At 46.2% G+C, this 20105-nt stretch overlaps 1 non-coding gene across 1 annotated transcript; it reads left to right on the forward strand.

The window, feature by feature from the left end:
• The first annotated feature begins 11954 nt into the window (after window positions 1-11954).
• LOC119063511 (U6 spliceosomal RNA) lies at window positions 11955-12058 on the forward strand. Its single transcript, XR_005085199.2, has one exon. It is a non-coding gene; the product is annotated as a U6 spliceosomal RNA (small nuclear RNA).
• Window positions 12059-20105: the final 8047 nt, after the last annotated feature.

Consider the following 20105-nt stretch of genomic DNA (forward strand, 5'->3'; position numbering starts at 1 on the left):
TGATTTGTAAACTTTGAAGAGAGGGGCAGCATCACAATGGCCTCTCACTGGCTTCAGTGAAGATAAACAGCAGGCATGTCTGCAAGTATGTTCTGGGCTTCGTGCTGTCTCTGCTGGCCCAGCTCATGAGAAAATGAGCCTTGGTCATTTTTTAAAATATATTTTATTGGTTATGCTATTACCGTTGTCCCAGTTTTTTCCCCTTTGTCCCCCTCCGCCTAGTATCCCCCCCATTCCCTCTGACATCCCCCCCTTAGTTCATGTCCATGGATCACACATATAAGTTCTTTTTCTACTCCATTTCCTGTACTGTTTTTAACATCCACTTGTCTATCCCGTACTTACCAATTTATACTTAATTACTGTACCTTTCCTTTGGTCTTCCCCTTCCAACTGGTAACAATTCAAATGATCTCCATACCTATGATTCTCTTCCTGTTCTGGTGGTGGTTTGCTTAGTTTGTTTTTTAGATTCAATTGTTTCAGTGTTCAAAGTTTTGATCTTCTTTTTCTTAAGTAACTCCCTTGAACATTTCATGTGATGATGAACTCCTTTAGCTTTACCTTGTCTGGGAAGCACTTCATCTGCCCTTCCATTCTAAATGATAGCTTTGCTGGATAGAGTAATGTAGGTTGTAGGTCCTTGCTTTTCATCACTTTGAATACTTCTTGCCAGTCCCTTCTAGCCTGTGAAGTTTCTTTTGAGAAATCAGCTGACAATCTTATGGGAACTCCTTTGTAGGTAACTTTCTACTTTTTTCTTAGTGCTTTTAAGATTCTCTCTTTATATTTAATCTTTGGCATTTTAATTATGATGTGTCTTGATGTGGTTTTCTTTGTGTCCATCTTGTTTGGGACTCTGTGCTTCCTGGAATTGTATGTATTTCCTTCACCAAATTAGGGAAGTTTTTCTTCATTATTTTTTTTCAAATAGGTTTTCAGTTTCTTGCTCTTTCCCTTCTTCCAGCACCCCTGTGATGTGAATGTTGGTACTTTTGAAGTTGTCCAGAAGGCTTTTTATCCTAGCCTCTTTTTTTTGGATTCTTTTTTCTTCTTGCTGTTCTGATGGAAGGGTTTTTTTTTCTTCCTTATGTTCCAAATCATTGATTTGATTCTTGGTTTCATCTACTCCACTGTTGATCCCCTATAAATTTTTCTTTATTTCAGTTAGTGTAAACTTCATTTCTGCCTGGGTCTTTTTTATGCTGTTGAAGTACTCGGTGAGTTCCTTGAGCACCCTAATAACCCTGCATCTGATAGATTTTGAACTCTGCATCTGATAGCTTGCTTATCTCCATTTTGTTTAGAGTTTTGTGGAGTTCTCTTTTTTTGGAGTTTTGTTTTGTTCTTCCATTTGGGCCATATTTTTTGCCTCCTCATTTTGGCAGCCTCCTGTGTTTTTCTGTGTATTAGGTAGAGCTTCTTTGACTCCCTGTCTTAGTAGTGTGGCCTAATGTCGAAAAGCGTACTGGTAAGTTGGATGGGGCGGAGCCTTAGGTAATCACCAGAGCAGGGCATCCATGTGAACCAGCTTGATGGAGTCTCTGATATGGTGTCGCTGCTCTGTGGCTCTATGGTGGGGGGGGGGCTCAAAGGGGGACAGCGGTTGCTGCCTGGCCTCTGGAGTTTTGTTTAGGAGGAGACTGTTGCCCAGCACTCACCCTGATGCCATACACTTCAGTATCTCCCCATGTACCACTGGTGCCCTTCCAGCTGCTGCCCTGGGTGCTGGAGCCCAGAGGGAGTGAGTCTGTGTAAGTCTTAAGTCCGTTGCAGGCCCTTTAAGAGGAGATGCCTGAGAATCCCAGTTTCTTCTGGTGCCCCATCCCCCACTGCTTGTTACAGCCAGAAGTTATGGGGACTTACCTTCCTGGCACTGGAACCCTGGGCTGGGGGTGCCTGGTGTGGGGCTGGGACCCCTCACTTGTGAGGTATCCCTCCTGATTTTATCCACCACCTTCCTCCTCTCCCTGTCTCTGCCCCTCCCACCCATATGGATTGATGTGACTTCTTTAATTCCTTGGATGTCGGACTTCAGTATAGCTCAACTTTCTGATGATTCAGGGTGATAGTTGTTCTGTAGTTTAGCTGTAATTTTCTCTGTGATTGTGTGAGGAGGCAAGCTGTGTTTCCACCTCCATCTAGACAGGGGAGTCTTGGTCGTTTTCAGTTTCAGATCACACTGTGTCCTGGGCACACTCGGGGTTGAGAACCCCAGTGATTGGGGGGGGTGTGCTACGCCTCTTCAGACTGCCCCCGCCAAGGTGTGACTTGGTCAGTGTCTCTGCCCGCCTGGCCTCGGGCCGTCTGCACGTCTCACCAAGTTGCAGAGATGGTTCAGACGTGCACAGGGAAACCAGTTCCCAGTACAGCCCAAAGCTGGCCAGAGAGTCCCTCGGAGTCCAGGTCACAGAGGGCTGGGAACGTGATCTCTGAGTCTTGGAGTCATCTTTACCTGGCACTTCTCTGAGTCATCAAACCGGTTCAGAACCAGGTTTATTTTCCCAGATTAGATTCCTAGAAGCCGCCAGGGTTAAGGATCAGATGCACTTTGAAGCCACTGGCTGGAAGGAGATCCTTCTCTGTGCCGGTGTATTCTAAAGGCTTAGGAAGGACCACAGCCTCAGAATTTTTCGTAGATTTTTTTCTCAACTGCTTACCAAGTTAACCTGAATATAAAAAGGAAGAGAAAGATGGGCCCAAGATACTGGAACTCTCAGGGAGCCTGCTGGCTTAAGAGAGCCCCGAGCTGGATTCCTCGTGACCGGATTGAGTTTAGTATCGGTGCCTGACTGGCGGAGCTGTGCAGGAGTGCACGCTGGCGCACTCGCCACTCTTAGCTTGCTGAGAGAGGTTGCAGTCGTTCCCGTGGGACTCTGCCAGTGTCATTCCGGGGCGAACTCAGTTGGGGACTGTGAAAGCTGACTGCTAAAGACACGCCACTGATTCCAGAAACTCAACCATGTAAACAGGGGACTGTTTGTGAAATGAATCAAAGGTAAAGAATGTGACCATTTCTGTTTGTGACTTGGATGTCGATTCTCAACGGACTTTAGCATTAGTGCTTCTTGAGTGGCTACTGAATTAGGTTGATGTTATTTTCGTCTCTAAACATCATCATAGGTAGCCCTTGAATGTAGTTAGAATAGTTTTAACCCAGATTAGATGGTACCTGGATATCAGGGTCTGTGTTGCTGGTCCCTGGACCTCGTCTGGGGGCAACAGGCTGGCTGCAAGCCTGCTGCTAACACAGCGGTCTTCACGCCTGTGCACGTCAGGGGGCTGATGTCCACTGAGGATCTCCCAGCGTCCGGGTTTTGGCCGATGTAATCATCCCCATGCCCTCTGTGAAAACACAGTTTAGAACACAGATCTGAGTCAGAAACTCCCCGTTCAAGTCACAGCTTCATGGAACAGCTCTAGGACAATGGACAAGGTACATGGCCTTTTCCCTCCTGGTTTCTTCGGTTGTAAAATTGGTGGTGGTTGCGGGGGTGGGGCGGGGTAGAATAATTCAATGAATTCAGACAAGTGAAGTTCGGACACAAGTGGCTGGCACCCAACAAGCGTTAGCTATTAACATCCTCAGGTACTGGGAGAGGAAACCGGAAGTGCTGTGCTCACGCCCAGAGAGCCAGGAGCCGAGGCAGCATTTGAATCCAGGCCCAGGAGACATCAAAGGCCTTGTTCCTTCGTCTCTCCATTTTTAGCACCTACTGGGCTGCGGTGGCCAAGAGGGAAAGGACTGTCTAAGAACCACTCAACTCTCCCTAGGTCAGCGTATTTGTTTGTTTTGTATAATGTGTCCAAATCCTGTGAGATCACTCCTGTCTCCCAGATAAAGCGAGCGATCTGGGACTAGTAAGGAAGGGCGTCTACACTGAGAGTCATTTGCAGCCTTAATGCCAGCGGCCTAGATCCCTGGCTTTGGTGTCCGAGGCTTTCTAGAACACCTCTCTCCTCTCTCCCTCCGTGTCCGTATTTCTCCTCTGGTCTCTTCCTGCCTTCGATGTCTGCGCTTGCGCACTCTGCCTCCTTTTCCAGATCTGGTCCAGCTTTTTGTGAAACCTCCCCTCCTCGGGGCGTGCCCTCCTCAGACCTGACTCCCAAAACTCCCACCAGCCTGTGGTCTGTCTGCCAGGGCCCAGTTGTTTCCCAGGTGTAAGGTCTTAGTCATTTCAGTCATTTCCTGCCCTGACCCCCAGGGCAGGCCCCCACTCTGACACCTCCTTACTCCTGTGTTGTCCAGCCCTGGGCACATAGGCACCCTGGACAGCTGGGAGGCCCTTCGAGTTCCCTTGACCTGAGATCTTAATGATTACTGGGCTAAACTGGTGTTTATCCCAAAACAAATATCAGTATTGGCCAACAAGACTTCAGGGCTAGTTCTCCCAGCAACTTTTTCTTGTAATCCCCAGATGTAGAAGTTTGGGCAAGTTCTTTCCTCTTTCTGGGCTTTTTTTTATCCTCCTCTGTGAGAGATGGGTGTTGACCACAGCCCCGCGCAGTGGCCCGGGTGATTCTGGTGAGTCCACACTTCTTCCTGTTTGGTCTCTGTGTTCTGCCTCGGTTCCCGGCCCAGCCAGGCCGCAAGGTCTCCATTCTGGGCTGTGCATTCCTGCAGCTCCCCTGTGAGTGTGGCCACTTTGCCCGCTGTTCTGTAACACTATACAAATGTAACCATATGCCAAGGGGTGGAATCCAGGGTTGCAGTTATTTTGGGCTGTGCAGGAGCCGGTGGGAAAATGCTGGAACATGTCTGAGTCACTCCGGCAAATACCTTTCTTCCCGTGTTCCAGCATGTTTTCAACTTCAAGGCGGCACAGAAAAAAGCTCAGGCAGGCGCACACGCCCTCCGTGTTCCAGCGTGCCCTTCCTGAGCAGTGCGCCCTGTTTCTGGGATGTGCCTCCACACCCCTGAGCTCTGCAAAAGGGCCACGGCCAGGGCTGGATTAATCCCTCGGAGGCCCTACGTGTGGAAGAAAGTGTGGTTCCTCCCCCTCTACATAAAATAAAAACAATAGTAAGCCTCAAGAGAAGTGTGAGGGTGTATTTGCCATGTTATGTACCCTGTAGCTATGGAAACATTAAACATTAAATTCTTCCAGTTGCCTGTGCTTGGGTGTGCCCCTGCTTTCCTGCTACTCAAGCTGTCTGTTGTCCAGCACTGCCCACTAGGGACCAGTGGAGGCCAGAAAGAGCTGCTTCATTCCCTGGGCACAGTGCTACGTGGCATGGGGCCAGGTGGGGCTAGGACCAGCCAGCGGGGTGGGGCAGGAAGGAGCCAAGCATATCATACCATTGCACTCAGTGGAAGAGAGCAGGAGGTGGCCACAGGTCACCTGCACAAGTCCTCGCCAGACCTGAAGCACAGACAGAGTTCCAGGTGCAACTGGAAGCCAGACTGAAGGAGGTGAGGAGGGGACTGGAAAAAGTATCCCAGGTAGAGGGGGACTTTTCTAGAACATTCCCTTTTCTGTCCTTGTTACTCTAGCCAGAGCTTGGCCCTGATGTCCTGGGTTGGCCCACATGGAGACTGTGATTCTCCACAGCCCTGTCGCTGAGGAAGAAGGTCTCCTCTTGTGCAAAGAAAAATCCTTCCTTGGCCCCTCCCTTGCTCCTTTCCACTTCCTCTTTGCCAACTAATTGGCTCCTTCCTTCTCCTTCGCCTATTAAAATGCAGACCAAAAAGGAACTGTTCTTGCTTCTCGGTTTACCCACTTTATTACCAAATATCTGGAAGGAGCCAGCTGATGTCACCCCCTGGTGTCCCATCCACCACATTCCTCCCTGCAACCCCCCTCTCCTGTGGGCCAAGGGCCGCAGTCCTGGGCGGAATGGGGGGGTCCTCCCAGGGCTCCTACCAGGGCTGGTCCCAACACAACTACCCAGCTCACCCTCCTGCCTACCCACTGGGAAACCATGAGGACCCCTGGCTCCCTTCCTCAACCCACGGCTCTTATCACTGTATAGTCATCTTGGCTAGAGGATAGTACCCAGGTATTTAATCAAACCCTAGTCTAGTGGCTACTGTGGAGGTATTTTGCAGCTGTGGTTAACATCCACAATCAGTTGACTTTAAATGAAGGAGATGACCCTTGATAACGGGGGTGGGCCTCATCCAATCAGTTGAAGGCCTCAGGAGCAAAACAGGTCTCTCAGCAAAGAAGAGATTCTGCCTGCAGCATCAGCTCCTGCTTGAGTTTCTGGCCTGCTGGCCTGACCTATAGATTTCTAACTTGCCTGTCCCCACAACTGCATGAGCCAATTCTTTAAAATAAATCTCTTAAAAACACACACACACGCTCACGTACATGAATGTGTTTCTCTGGAGAACCCTGGCTGACACATACTGTTGGCACCCTCACTGAGTCAATGGCTTCCGCCCCCCAGACCCCAGACTCCTCTGGATCCGTGTTTCTGGGACCCTGTTTCTGCTGAACATCCATCTGATGTGCACCGCTGCCTAAGGGCACACAGGAAAGCAAATACTGCCTGATGTTCTCCAGGAACCTAGGATTCCAATCTCAGGGTTCCTTCAGCACCCAGTCAGCTCTGCTGCAGCCCAAGCCTCGCATGGGTGTAATCTCCAGTGATCACAGAGGCCACCAGGTAGAGGAGTAATGGCAGAACCGGCTGTCACAGTGTGGGGTGGGGAGCGGGGGGCAGGGGGCAGCCCCAGCTGGTGGTTGCCGTGTGGAGTCAATAAGTCCAATGTTATAAACACTTTCCAATTTTCGAAAATACCAGAAGTCTGTTTTGGGGAAATCTCTCAATTTTTAAATATTTTAAAATGTTTAAAAAACCCAGCAGGCCCCCCAAAATCCATCTGCAGGCCAGATTCGACCCTCAGCTGCCAGTAAGCACGTTCAAGTACCCCTGTGCTTTGAATAATTAAATCTGTCTCCAGTCCTCCTGCCCTTCCCTCAGCCCCTGTGGGTGGAGAGAGCAGTGACTGTGGCCCAGGGTTCCTCAACTCAACTGCCCCTGTGGAGCGGGGACAGCCCTCACATGACTGCCCCTCATGTGAAGGGGAGAAATGGCCGCAGGGAGAGGGAACTGGGCTCCCTGCCCCCATTCTCCCCGTCTTGCTGAAGCCCTTTTCTCTTCTCCCGCCCCATCCCACCCATCTTTCACCCTCTCACCCAAAGGCTGCCAGCAGCACCTGTCGTGTCTAGTTCAGAGCAGGTCTACCGTCAAGCTGCCCTGTGCTGAGCATGTCAGCGGGCTGCCTCCAGGTCCCCTGGTGTAGACTCACAGTCAAGTCCCTTCTCTTTCACTGGCCGGCACCGTCCACAGGCATTGCAAGGGCAGCGGTCTCAGGCTGAGCTCCCATCCCAGCTTCCTCACTCGATACCTCACTGTGAGCTCAGGCAGGCTCTTAACCTGTTTGAGCCTCGGTTTCTCCCTCAGTTAAACAGTGAGAATAAATGTACCTAATTCTACACCACGTAACACATTTAATCCCGAAGGCAGCTTGCCCCACTGGAGCGCTGTCTCTACCCATCTTCCCTCATGCCTCCTGACGGCAAGGAGAAAAGGGCCGAGAAATAGGTCTGTGGTTGCTCCTGCTTTCCAGCCTCAAGGCGGCACCAGGGCAGAGGCTGGGGAGGGGTAATGGCACATGGCTCAGTTCTCTCCCCAAGGTCCCTACCCATCTCTGCTACCTCCTGCTCACATCTGGGTGACATCTTTACACAGCGCATTCTAGGCAGGGATTTTACAGTTGCAAAGAACAGGGAACACAGAGACATAATCCCCCCAAAGAGAATCTCAAGCAACAGGTATAATGCAAAGACCTTTGAGTCCTGGAACCCAGGAAACACCCAGGCCAGGCCTTTAGGGAGCAGAGCTGAAGGGCAGCGCGGACCCAGAGGGACCCGGGGTCTACTCTTGGACTAACTGCCGGCACTTCCCGCACTTGCTCTGTTCTTCTCTCCCACGGGTACCGAGGACGTAGGAATCGGGGCAGGTGATGCCACCAGGGAAGCACTCGAGTTGGCAATCTCTGGCCATTCCAGGGAGAATGACCTCAGCAAAGGGAGAACCGTAAGCAGCGTGGCGCTGGGAGCTGGAACCTACCACTGGTAAACACAAAGGAACATAGAAGTGGGGGCTGTAGGAGCACACTGGCCCTGAATGCCCTGGCAGTTAGTCCCTAACCATGGCAGTCACCCGTCACGGTCCCTCGACATTATGTATGTGGAAGGGTATTGATTAAGAGGAACAGTCCAATTCCAAACCAAGATACAAAAAGGATACCCCTTTATACATTTCTAAATGAAACAAATCAACCCAGTCCTAGGTGGTGGGTGCCGTGCTAGACAGAACAGACACGAGGGCCAGCTCACAACCTGCAGCCTCAAAGGTGTGCATGCTCAGCCTCACAAAACCACACGCAACTGCACGTCGCTCTCCCAGTGAGACTAGAAGGGTGTGACGGAACAGACAAACCTCCAGCAAAAGGCCTAAGTCGGGAATCAGTCACATGGAAAATCACAGTGGACAAGCTCTGGAAACATCTATAATGTGGTTCTCTGTGAGCTACAGCGTCTTGGAACTGTTTCCTTCCAAGGATCACCGCAATGTGGGAGTAAACAGTGGCATGAACTCGCAAGTCAGAAGGCGGGTGGAGCTGATCTCGTGCATCCTGGGAGACAGGATGGGCTTCTTCTGGCTTACAGCTCCGTGGGGCAGAGTCTGGGAAGTCGTAGAAGGGTCTTCGGAGAGGGCGGCCACTGCGCTGGTGCCAGTAAAATGACACAACCTCTGTATGCTCCCAGCTTTGGTTTCCACAGGCTCTCCATGGCCGTGTGGTCTCTCTTTACATGTGGTCTCATCTGAACCTTTTAGCTTCCTCTTCCACGGTTCCATTCTCCGCATACCTTTTTAAACAAACTTCAGCCTTACTGAGCCTTACTGAGATATAATTCACATACCATACAATTGATTGATTTAAAGCATATAATTTAATAATTTTTATATTTTTAAAAATATGTTATTTATTTAGCTTTAGAGAGATGGGAGGGGACAGAGAAAGAGGGTGAGAAGCATCAATGTGCTAGATATACACTGACCCCAACTAGGAACCTGGCCTGCAACCCAAGCACGTGCCCTGACTGGGAATGGAACCAGAGACCTTTTGGTTCACAGGCCGGTCCTCAATCCACTGAGTCACACCAGCCAGGGCACCCATTCACATTTCTACCAGTAGGATAGGAAGATTACAGTTTCTCCATATCTCATTCTCTACATATCTTTTTTGTTTTTTAGATTTTATTTATTTTTCTTCAGAGGGGAAGGGAAAGAGAGAGGAAGAGAAATATCAATGTGTGGTTGCCTCTCATGCGTCCCCTCCTGGGAACTGGCCTGCAACCCAGGCATGTGCCCTGACTGGGAATCAAACTGCGATACTCTGGTTCGCAGGCCCACACTCAATCCACTGAGCTACACCAGCCAGATCATTCTCCGTATATCTTGGTTAAAATGTTTAAGACCACCAATTTCGCTGAAGTGCATCTCTTAGTGCCAGGTGGTACAGTTCACTGACTAGCTCATGGATTGTCTGCCTTGGGCCAGTTTCTCACCCTTGGTCCAATCAGCAGGAGCCAGGGTGAGGAAGCTGAGTAATGTGATTGAAAACGTGGCTACAAAATGCTCATCCTTCAGCAGAGCATCTGAAGAAGAGACGAGGTCTGAACATGGTGCCCTGGAGACAGAGAACTTGAGGATGGTACCAGCTTCACCCCAGGACCATATGCACAAAGAGGGCAACAGGCCACAGAAAGACAATGGCATTGATTTGGGAGACTATCGATGCAACAAACTTGGAGACCTTGTACTTAGTTTGACCTGCTTCAACCACATAGTTAGGGGCCCACACAAAGTCAGGTCTCTAATTTTTCCAGTTAGTTTCTTGGAGCACCCGCCTGCCCCTATGAACAAGAAGTCCCGAGTCTCCATTGGAAGGCATCACCTTTCCTCCCTGAAATGTCCGGGAACCTCAGGGGTGCACTCACTTGGGTTCCTGGGGGTTGATTCCACTGCAGGCGTTGGCAGAGAGAACAGGAGATATGGTCTGTTCCCCAGTGCTTCCAGCCACCCTCAGTGTTGACTGTGAACATGAGGCTGTTGATCATGGCCTTTCCCAGGTAGGTGGACACTTGGTCTTTTTGCAAAGGCCTGGCCTGGATCCCTAAGGTTACCACCGGGGTGCCCTCCACACTCTCAGTTCAAAGCTATCTTGGATCATGCCAATGTGTCCAGCAGTTGGGTCCAGAGCTTCCTCCTCAGCCACACCCTGTTCAGAAAACAGCACGTGATCCCCATGAAGGCTCAGCCCAGGCCTGAGACCCAGGACTGATGAACAAAGACTTGTCTAGGTTGTTGGATTGCAAACTCACACCCCTATTAGTACAAACAGATAAACAATTTACTTAGCATAAAGAATATGGCTGCTGAGAGGGCTAGAGTGAGAGCATGCGCAAAATACAGACTGCTAACAGAGGCGCCTGCAAATCCATGGCCTTTGTCAAGTGTCAAAGCCAGGAGGCGCCCTGAGAAGCCCTCCACTTTGACCTTTGACACTCCCTTCCAGGTGTGATAAGGAGAAGGTGCTGATCACTGTAACAAGACTCTCCTGAACACTTTCACCTGAACAGGAGCCCTAGCCACCTTCAACAGAGCATAGCCGAATAGAGTCTACTAATTGTCACCTGTGGGCATTGTCACCCTGGAGCCTCCAGGTATGTCCTCCTTGAATCTTCACCAAGCCCTTGACCCCTCCCGACCGCCTCTCCACCCTCCCAGCCCTGGCCTCCGGTTCAGATTTCTTTCACAGAATTGTTCCTCAGAGACTTTGGTTTTCTTTTCTGTCAAAAGATCCTTCATTTAACCCAAAAGGTATTCCTGCCTTTGAAACTCAAACAGAAAGAGGGACCTAGAAACTTTGGCTCCACGAAGCTCCTTCACCGTCAGACAAGTTTACACTCTTTCTCCTAGGCAACCACACTGGGTTTACGTCAACAGGTATTAAGGGAGGGGCAGCCTTCATCAACCCCTTAAAAAAGGGTTTTGCCACGTTCCACTCAGGGCAACGAGTGCCTGCTTGCCCTGGGGGTTCGAAACTAAAAGAATCCACTCCAAGAATAATGAAAATCCTAAAATGACTCTGAGTCTACCCTCAGACCTAGAAGCAGCTGGAATAATGTAAAAATTCCTCTCCATAGGTGACTGCTTATATTGAAAAAATTTAAAGATAATTATGATGAATTACGGGATGGTAAAGTTCTTTCAGACTAAAAGATCCTTATCTCTAATACATTTTAAACCCTTAGGAACAAAAAATGGTAAAAATATGGTAATTCTTCTATTGTGTTCATTATATTTCACCCTAAATATCACAATATCAGAGAATACACAGTTTAAAAATAAAGAGACATTCCATAATTATTTCATGAACAGTTTTAAGGATAAAGTTTCTTTGACAGGAAAGAGAGAGAAGGAGGAGGGGGAGGGAGGGAAGCAGGCAGGCAGGGAGGGATGTAAGGAGAAAGAAAAGAAGGAAGGTAGAAAGGAAGGGAGGGAGGGAGGAAATGTATGGCCGAAATGGTTGATTTTGGACAAATGCGATATTTTTATGATACATTGGAAAGTTAAATTTGAAATATTTCTTTGCAGCTAATGGTTCACCAAAGCTAGCGGCAGGTCTGAAATCTCCAGGGGGACCGATTTATGAGGATAAGGTGAAGGCTGGCAGTCTTCAGCCTTGGTGGCCTCTGACCTTGCAATCCTGCAGCAGCAGGAAGATCCTCGCCCTTCGCCACAGCAGCACGGGTAACTCACTATGTGTTTTAGCAAAGGGCTTGCCCCTGGTTTTGTGAAATTCTGCGTTCGATCAGTTGTTAATAGAGGGCTCAGTCCCACAAACCATTAAATCGCAGACAAGTGCTGGCTTCGGCAGCCCCTACACTGTACTGAAATTGGAACGATGCATTGGAGGTTAGCGTGGCCCCTGTGCAAGGATGACGCGCACATTCGTGAAGAGTTCCATATTTAAAATAAATAAATACAGTAAAATAAAATCTGAGAGGAGAAATTTCACCTTATTGACCAAAAGGGGGCGACTCCTGACTGTGCCTTCCATTTTTACCCCCAGCCCCAAGAAACCTTTTCTTGTTTTCTCAGGAAGTCATTCCTGTGAGTTGCAGGATCCATTTCAGAGTGAATTACTTCTTATTACTTCTTTTACTATTTCTTATTTCATGTTAGACAAGTGATGCACTAACAGACACTGAGGTCTTATTTGAAAACCAAATAAAGGGAGCAAATACAGGATGCATTGCTGGTCCAAAGAAAGGAACGCAGCCGTGAATTCATTCACTCTTTTGCTCCATGAATGAATGCCGCATCCCCGTTTTCTAAAATTGGGAGACATGTGTATCAGAAATAATCTGATTCACCATCTGATTAGAATTTCCTTCTAATAATGGAAATTAAGGGTATCTGTTCCAGACCCTAACTCCCTGCCAGAATCTAAAATAAATCTTACCATCACCTAGAACCTCAAATTATATCTGTATTTCATACATGATGTCTAGTACCTAATAAATAACAGAGCTTCAAAATAGATAAGAAAATTGATAGAAATAAAAATAGATCAACAGATGTGAAAAATTGACATAAGTGGAGGCATTTTAATTTTTTTATTGATTTTTAGAGAGAGGGGGAGAGATTGTGAGAGAGAGAGAGGGAAACACTGATTTGTTGTTCCACTTACTGATGCATCCATTGGTTGATTCTTGGATGTGCCCTGACGGGTTATCAAACCCACAACCTTGGCCTTTGGGGATGACACTAACCAACAGGGCTATACGTGGAGCCGTTTTAAAATCGAGCCAAAGCAATAATATTGTAATAATCATGCATGGTGTCAGATGGGTACTAGATTTGTCGGGGTGTACAGTTGAAACTGATGTAGTATGGTATGTCAACTAACTGAAAAATAAAAAATTATTATAAAAAATAAAATCAAATAGAGCCAGAGCAGCCGCTGCAAGGGACCTGTTTGCACATCTTGCTCTTTGAACCTTTGGAATATTTGACTGGGGAAAATAGCCTTTGCCCCAGCCCAAAGCAACATGTCCTACAGACAACTGTTTATGAAGCTAACAGGACGGCAGACATCCTGACCACAAGGACAGGTGATTGCGGACGTTCTTTAGAATCATCGGTAACCAGCCACATGTATAACTAAAGAGCAGCTCAGCTTGTTCACACCTGTAGGAAGTTCTTTTCTTCATCTACTTATTTCTCTTTCCCTGTTTCTTTTCTTATAGTCCACAAAATGTACACTCCTTAATTCTCCTGCTTTTTTGTTTCTTCCCGGCTGTTTTGTGGGCTCCTCTTTCTCCACCTCTCCTTTTAAAGTTGGCCTTCTTCTGGGTCCGGATTTTCCTTCCTTCTCCAAGTTCTTTCTTTCTTCCTAGTCCCTCTGCGCGCTCATTGTTCCCCGTGTCCCCAATTGCCTGCTCTATGCTAACAGGTTCCAGAGCGATTGATCGCCCGGACCTCCTTCCAGGCCTCTTAATCAACTGCACAGCTCCACCCGGGTGTCCCATGGGCCCCTCCAAGTCACTGTGTGAACATTCGAACTTACCATTTTCCCCCTCGAACTTTCTCCTCTTCTGATATTTTCTACTTCAGCAAATGGTGCCACCCTCTGCCCCAACCCAGAAACTGGGCCTCATACTCAAGGGCCATCTCTCTGTCACTCCCCACACCCAACCAGACACCAAATATGGAAGAATTGACAAGAATTCCTTTATATCCCAAATACCCAGCGTTTCACTTTCTAAGTATCTCTTTCTCTGTTCTTTTTCCCTCCTGCCATCATCATCATCATCCCTGGGCTCATTCAAACAGCCCCCTAATTGGGCTTTTCACCTGCAGGTTTCCACCTACCCCCCAACCCAGGGTGTCCCTTTTCCTCCTCCTCTTTAGAAGAAATGTAGTTTCAGTACTTTAACACATTTGCAGAGACTCAAACCACTATAAAGTGGAGGCAGGACTGCTTTGCTATAAATATAAATTTGTGTTACTTTTAAACTTTTTTATGCACACTTTTGTAGATGCATTAAAGAAGACAGACTGTTACAATTTGCTGGTGTTCTCATACTTCCAGAACCAACAACCATCAACCCGGGCCAGGCCTGCTTCACCCCTATTCCAGTCTATAAGTCATCACATAACACATTGAAGCAAATAACACATAGTCTATCATTTCATTCACAAATATTTTAGTATGGATGTCTAAAAGATTTGTAAAATATTACACCTAAAAAGAACTAAAAATATTTTTAATATTATTAAATATCTATTTTCTAGATTTCTAATTTCCTCATAGATGTCATGAGTTTTTAGAATTTAGGATCTAAATAAGATCCATACATGGCAACTGGCTGCTATGTCTTTAAATATCTTGTAATTCACTGGTTCTCCTCCTATCTCTTGATTTTCCTTGCATATTAATTTACTGAAAGTAAAAACAAAACACATCATCTGTTCTGCAGAGTTCACCACAATCTGGCTTTTGTTGGTTGGCGAGCCCATGGTGTCATTTAACTAGATCTTCACTCAGGCTCCTGTGCAGGGTAACTGGACTTTGAGAACGTGTTCGTCGGGGTGGGCTGCCAAGACAAAATACCATAGACTGGGCGGTATTTTAGAAGTTTACTTCTCACAGTTCTGGAGCCTGGGAGGTCCAAGACCAGGGTGCCAACATGACTGCTTCTATGAGAGCCCTTATCCTGGCTCGCAGACAATTGCCTTCTTGCTGTGTCTTCAAATGGTGGACAGAGAGCAGTGATCTCTCTTCCCCTTCTTCCAAGGGCACTAACTCCATCATGGGCTCCCAGCCTCACGACCTTAACTTAATGATCTCTCCAAGGCCCCACCTCCCAATACCATCACATTGGGGATTAGAGCTTCAACACAGAAATGATTTTCCTTTTCAGTTTAAACTTTCTAGACAAGTGTCTCTACATCTAATTATGTCCCCCCCACACACACCCTACTTAAAATCTATTGGTAACTCCCTTATTTTCCTTTGGCTAAAGTCTGAAGAAGTAATCTTGCAGTTATTCCCTGGCCACTGTGATTGGCCAGGGGGGAGCATGTGACCCAGTTGGGGCCCATCACAGGTCTTTATCAGCTTTTCCTGCTGGAGCTGCTGGGAACTTTTTATTTTTTTATTTTTTGTGGTGGAATGACCCCACGTGAGGCTCAGAGGAATTCCTCTGGAAGTTCTCTTGTTTTCATGAAAGGACCTCTGCTAGCACAGCAGTTCTTAAACCTGGCTGCACACCCAGAGAGGTTTAGAAACAATACAAAAGCCCGTGAGAGAAGCCGGACACAAAAGGCCACGCCCTGTATGATTTTATTTATGTGAAATGTTCAGCATAGACAAATCCCAAGTTGACTGGTGGTTGCCAGGGGCTAGGAATTAGGAGGAATGGGGAGTGACTGCCAGCGGGTCTGAGGGTTTTTTGGGGGATGATGAAAATGTTCTGGAATTAGATGTGATAGTTGTGCAACTTTGTGACTATACTAAAACCACTAAATTGTACACTTTAAAAAAGTACGTTTTATGGTATCTGAAGTGTATCTCAATTTAAAAAAAATACACCATCCCAGACTTTCCCCAGACCAATTAACTCAAAATCTCTGTGGCTGGGGCCCAGGCACTGACAACTCTGTAAGGCTCCCAGGTTATTCCAATGAGCATCCAGGCTTGAGAACCTCTGTTAGGGTCACATGACTGTTCCCTTTCTCCCCATCATGCTTCTCTCCAGGAAGTGAAGAAGCTGGGGAGACGCAGAGTTTGCATGTTTGCTCACTGTGGTTCTCTGTCTCTCGCCCTTCCTATTTCTCTTCCCTCTCTAGATCAGTTCAGCTGGAAAGCTATCAAGAAGCCCTATTATGGCCAGTTACGGACTGAGCTGGATCCCCAAAATGCAGACGTTGAAGTCCTAATCCCCAATGTAACTATATCTGGGCATAAGGCCTTCAAAGAGGTAGTTAAGCTTAAATGAGCTCATAAAAGTGAAGCCCTATCCTGGGAAGAAGAGGAAGAGATGCCAGGGGTGTGCTCACTCAGAGAAAAGGCCACGTAGGGGACACAGAGAGAAGGCAGCCATCTCCAAGCCAAGAAGAGAGGCCTTAGAAGAATCCAAACCTGCTTGACACCTTGAATTTGGACTTCCAGTCTCCAGAACCACGAGAAAATAAATTCCTGTTGCTTAGACCGCCAGTCTTTGATATCTGTTATGGCAACTTGACACAGTTTCCTAACCAATTGTGTCTGTAATGGAGCAAGAGGTGGGCGATCACATATGTAAATAGTGATGATTTTTGTCTTCTCTTCTAATTGTCATGCCTCTTATTCTTTTTTTTAACAGACAGACCTTGTTTTATTGAGCTTCACTTTATTGCACTTTTTTACAGATAGAAGGCAAGACCCTGCATCAGCAAAAAGATTATGACTCGCATTATTGAGAAATTCTCTTTATTATGGTGGTCTGGAACTGAACCCACAGTTTCTCTGAGGTATTTCTATATTATGTTATTGCATTATCTAGAACCTCCAGAAAAATGCTAAATAATATCAGGAATAACAGATGTCTTTGTCCTGTGTCTTAATGAGAATGTCCCTAGTATTTTGTGGCTAAGTATGTTTGCTTTTCATTTCTGAGTTCTGTCTCAATCCATTCAAGCTGCTATAACAAAATACCACAGACCGGAGAGCTTAGAGTCAATAAAAATTTGTTCTTCACAGTTCTAGAGGCTGGAAGTCAGGGTGCCAGCATAAATATAGAATAAAGAGATGCTAGAATGTTAAAAAACACTTCAGAAATAATTTCCTCCTAGGGATAGAGACTGTTCATTGTCTCCCAATGTCTATTTCCCCTCCCTGGTAATAGAAACCTAAGTTTTAGCTGAGCCTTTGGACACACAAGGTGTAGATTATTTCCCCGCTGCCTTTGTAGCTAGGTTTGGCTGTGGGATGGAAATGGCAGGCGCTACTATGAGGAATGTCCTTAAAAGGAGGTGGATCTCCTTTTTCTTTCCTTCCCACCCTAATGCACGGGGGATATGAAGACCGAAGATCCATCTTGGGCCATGAAGTTGAGGGCCACCTCCTAGGGATGGTGGAAAGGAAGCTGGAAGTAACCTGGATCCCAGGTGCCTGGAAAAACACTGTACTAGTTTCCCGTGGCCACCATAGCAAATTACCACCAGTAACTGAGTGGCTTAACCCAACAGAAGTTGCTTCTCCCACAGTTCCGGAGGCTAGAAGTCTTCCCTGTCATGAAGTCCTTAGTGGTCAAGCAGCCCGTCTCTCTTGTACCTACATTGTTTGGAATACGTGGCCTGCAAGGTTCCTGGAGGAGGAGAAGACAGAGATGGAGCAGGTACAGCCACCTTTTTCTTAAAGGATTGTTCATTTTATTATTATGTGAAATATCTACAGAGTTTCAAAATCCAATCTACAAAGCAAAATATGTTTAGATAAATCTAGTTTATAGCATTGTCCCCTCTACTCTTCCCTTCCTTCTGCTAAAGTTAATTATAAAAGTTTTTTTTTCTTTAAAAAATATAAGCCATTATGCCCTGGCTGGCTGACTCAGTTGGCTGGAGCAGCATCATCTACACCAAAAGGTTGCAGGTTTGATCCTTGTTTGGGGCACGTATGGGAGGGAACTGACTGGTGTTTCTTTCTCCCTTCCTCTCAAAAATCAATAAGCCTATCTTCAGGCGAGGATTAAAAAATATATATATATATGCAATTGTGTGCATAGATTCTTCTCTCTCCTTATTCAGTACTATACAAAATTTCTCTACCTTGCTTTTTTAATTTTGTTTTTTTATTATGGTAAATATTTACAACATAAAGTTCATCATCTTAACCATTTTTAAGTGTGCAGCTCGGTGGCATTCACAGTCCTGCGCAACCATCATCACCACCATCTCCGGAACTTCTTTCATCTTCCGAAAGTGAAACTCTATTCCCCTTCAATTTACACTAACTTCTCATTCTCCCCTCCCCTCCCACGCCGGGCAGCCACTATTCTGCTTTCTGTCTCTCAGTTTGCCTAGTCTAAGTACTTCATCTAAGCAGAATCATACAGTATTTGTCTTTTTGTAACTGACTTGTTTCATTTAGCATAGTGTCTTCAAGGAGGGAGAATCATTCATAAATGCCTCAGCCCTGAAGCAATATACGTTGAGGTTCATTGGCTAGATCCAGTCACATGGCCCCAAATGAACTGCAGGGGAGGCTGGGAAAATAGAGAGGAGCACATGGAATATTTCGTGAGTCCCATGAAACACTGGGTTCCGTGAGACCCAAGCATGTCATGTGATACATTTTCTGTTTTGCTTAAGCTAGCTCAAGGTGGGTGCTCTTCCTTGTAACCAGGGAATTCAAATCAAATCCGTTCTACACATGTGTCTCAACATCTAGCTGTGGAGGGAGCTGAAAACTGAGGACTCTATTTCTAACTGGGAATATTTTTGTGCTGGTTTTTAAAATTAGAATTACAAGGTGCTGGCATTAAAAGAATCCTGACTCCAGACTCAAGGCAATCTTGTAATTTAACTTTCTGTAGACCACATATCTATTTCAATCAGCATTTATTAGGCAAAGTGCATTGAGCACTAATGACGCCCCTAAGTGATCTAATTGAACTATGAACAATGAACTATGAGGACTGTGGGGATACACCACTGAATACAATTCGGTCTCATTCTAGTTTATGGAAAACATTGCCTTCCCTCTGTTGATCATAGTTACTTGTTTGACCTATGACCTAAATGTTGGTTATTATTAGATTGTGCTCACAAGGGAAATGTATGAGTAAACTGTGAGTGCATTTTTGAGTGTATAATTTCACTTCCTTTTTCTTAACACTTTTACTATTGGTAATACTGTATTAAAATTTCCACTTTTTCTTCTTTTCCTTATTCTCTCTCTCTTTTATAAAGTTAAATATTAGGAATGCCACATTTCTGAAACTTTTATGATATCTTTTACCCAGGAATGACTCCTCAAAAATTTTAAGTACCAGAGTAACTTTTCTAAATCTGCACTTGATGATCCCAAGCCTATGATTTGACACTATTACACAGCACGAGAGATCAGCAGGCTTGGCGCGGATCTAAAAATATTTATATGAACGTAGACATAGATACGAAGAAGGAATCAGTTCTGGGTCTAGGTAATCAAGACACGTGGGATCTCATGTTGGGTCTTCTCACAAATTAACTGCATCACTTAGAACAAATTCCTTAAACTTTCTAGCCCAAATATGGAGAAGGCAATATAAAATAATTCAAAACAGCAGAAAGTGAAGTAACATAAAAAAAGGTGAAAATGAGGAAATAGAAGGTTACATTTTTTTTGGAATTACATAACTAACTCATATGAAGTTTTATTTTTAAGCTGAAGAGAAAGAGGAGATCTGGTTATTTATATTTCTCTTGCATGAAGGTGAAATCTTCAGGAACAACTGTGACTGTGACTTGCCTCTGTAGGACTTAGCAACTGTGGAGGAAAAACCCAGCTGACCTCTAGCAGTTACTTTGAGCTGTCATTCTGTTCAAGCTAGTCCATAGTCATTACTGAGTAAATAAATGCTTTTTAAGGAGAAAGTGGACAAAGAACATTGTAACATATCATGAGACAATGTGGGGTCACTCATGAATGAATCATTCGCTTTCATTGGTCCTTCCCCAGACCCAGAAAGAATGACTGTGTTTCATGATTTCCGTCAGCCCCCCAACAGAGCACTCTACAGATAAGGAGGACAGTGCCTAGCTCCTGGCCACCTGACTCACGTGGCAATGGGCCCCAGCACATCAGTGGTGATGTGAGTGGCTTATTCTGATTCAGTCAATTGCTCGGAGGCCACATGGCACGCACAGAAAGGGCAGTCCCGAAGCAAACCATTGCTTGGTACAGAGGGGAGGTTCTCTTCCAGGCCTCTCCCTCCCCATCCTGTCTGTCTCCTTCTCTCTAGCTCTAGTTGTCTTGCTCTTGGGTCAGA

Source organism: Artibeus jamaicensis, unplaced genomic scaffold (genome assembly GCF_021234435.1).
Source record: "Artibeus jamaicensis isolate MK-2021 breed Jamaican fruit bat unplaced genomic scaffold, CSHL_Jam_final contig_490, whole genome shotgun sequence".
NCBI classification, from domain to species: Eukaryota; Metazoa; Chordata; class Mammalia; order Chiroptera; family Phyllostomidae; genus Artibeus; species Artibeus jamaicensis.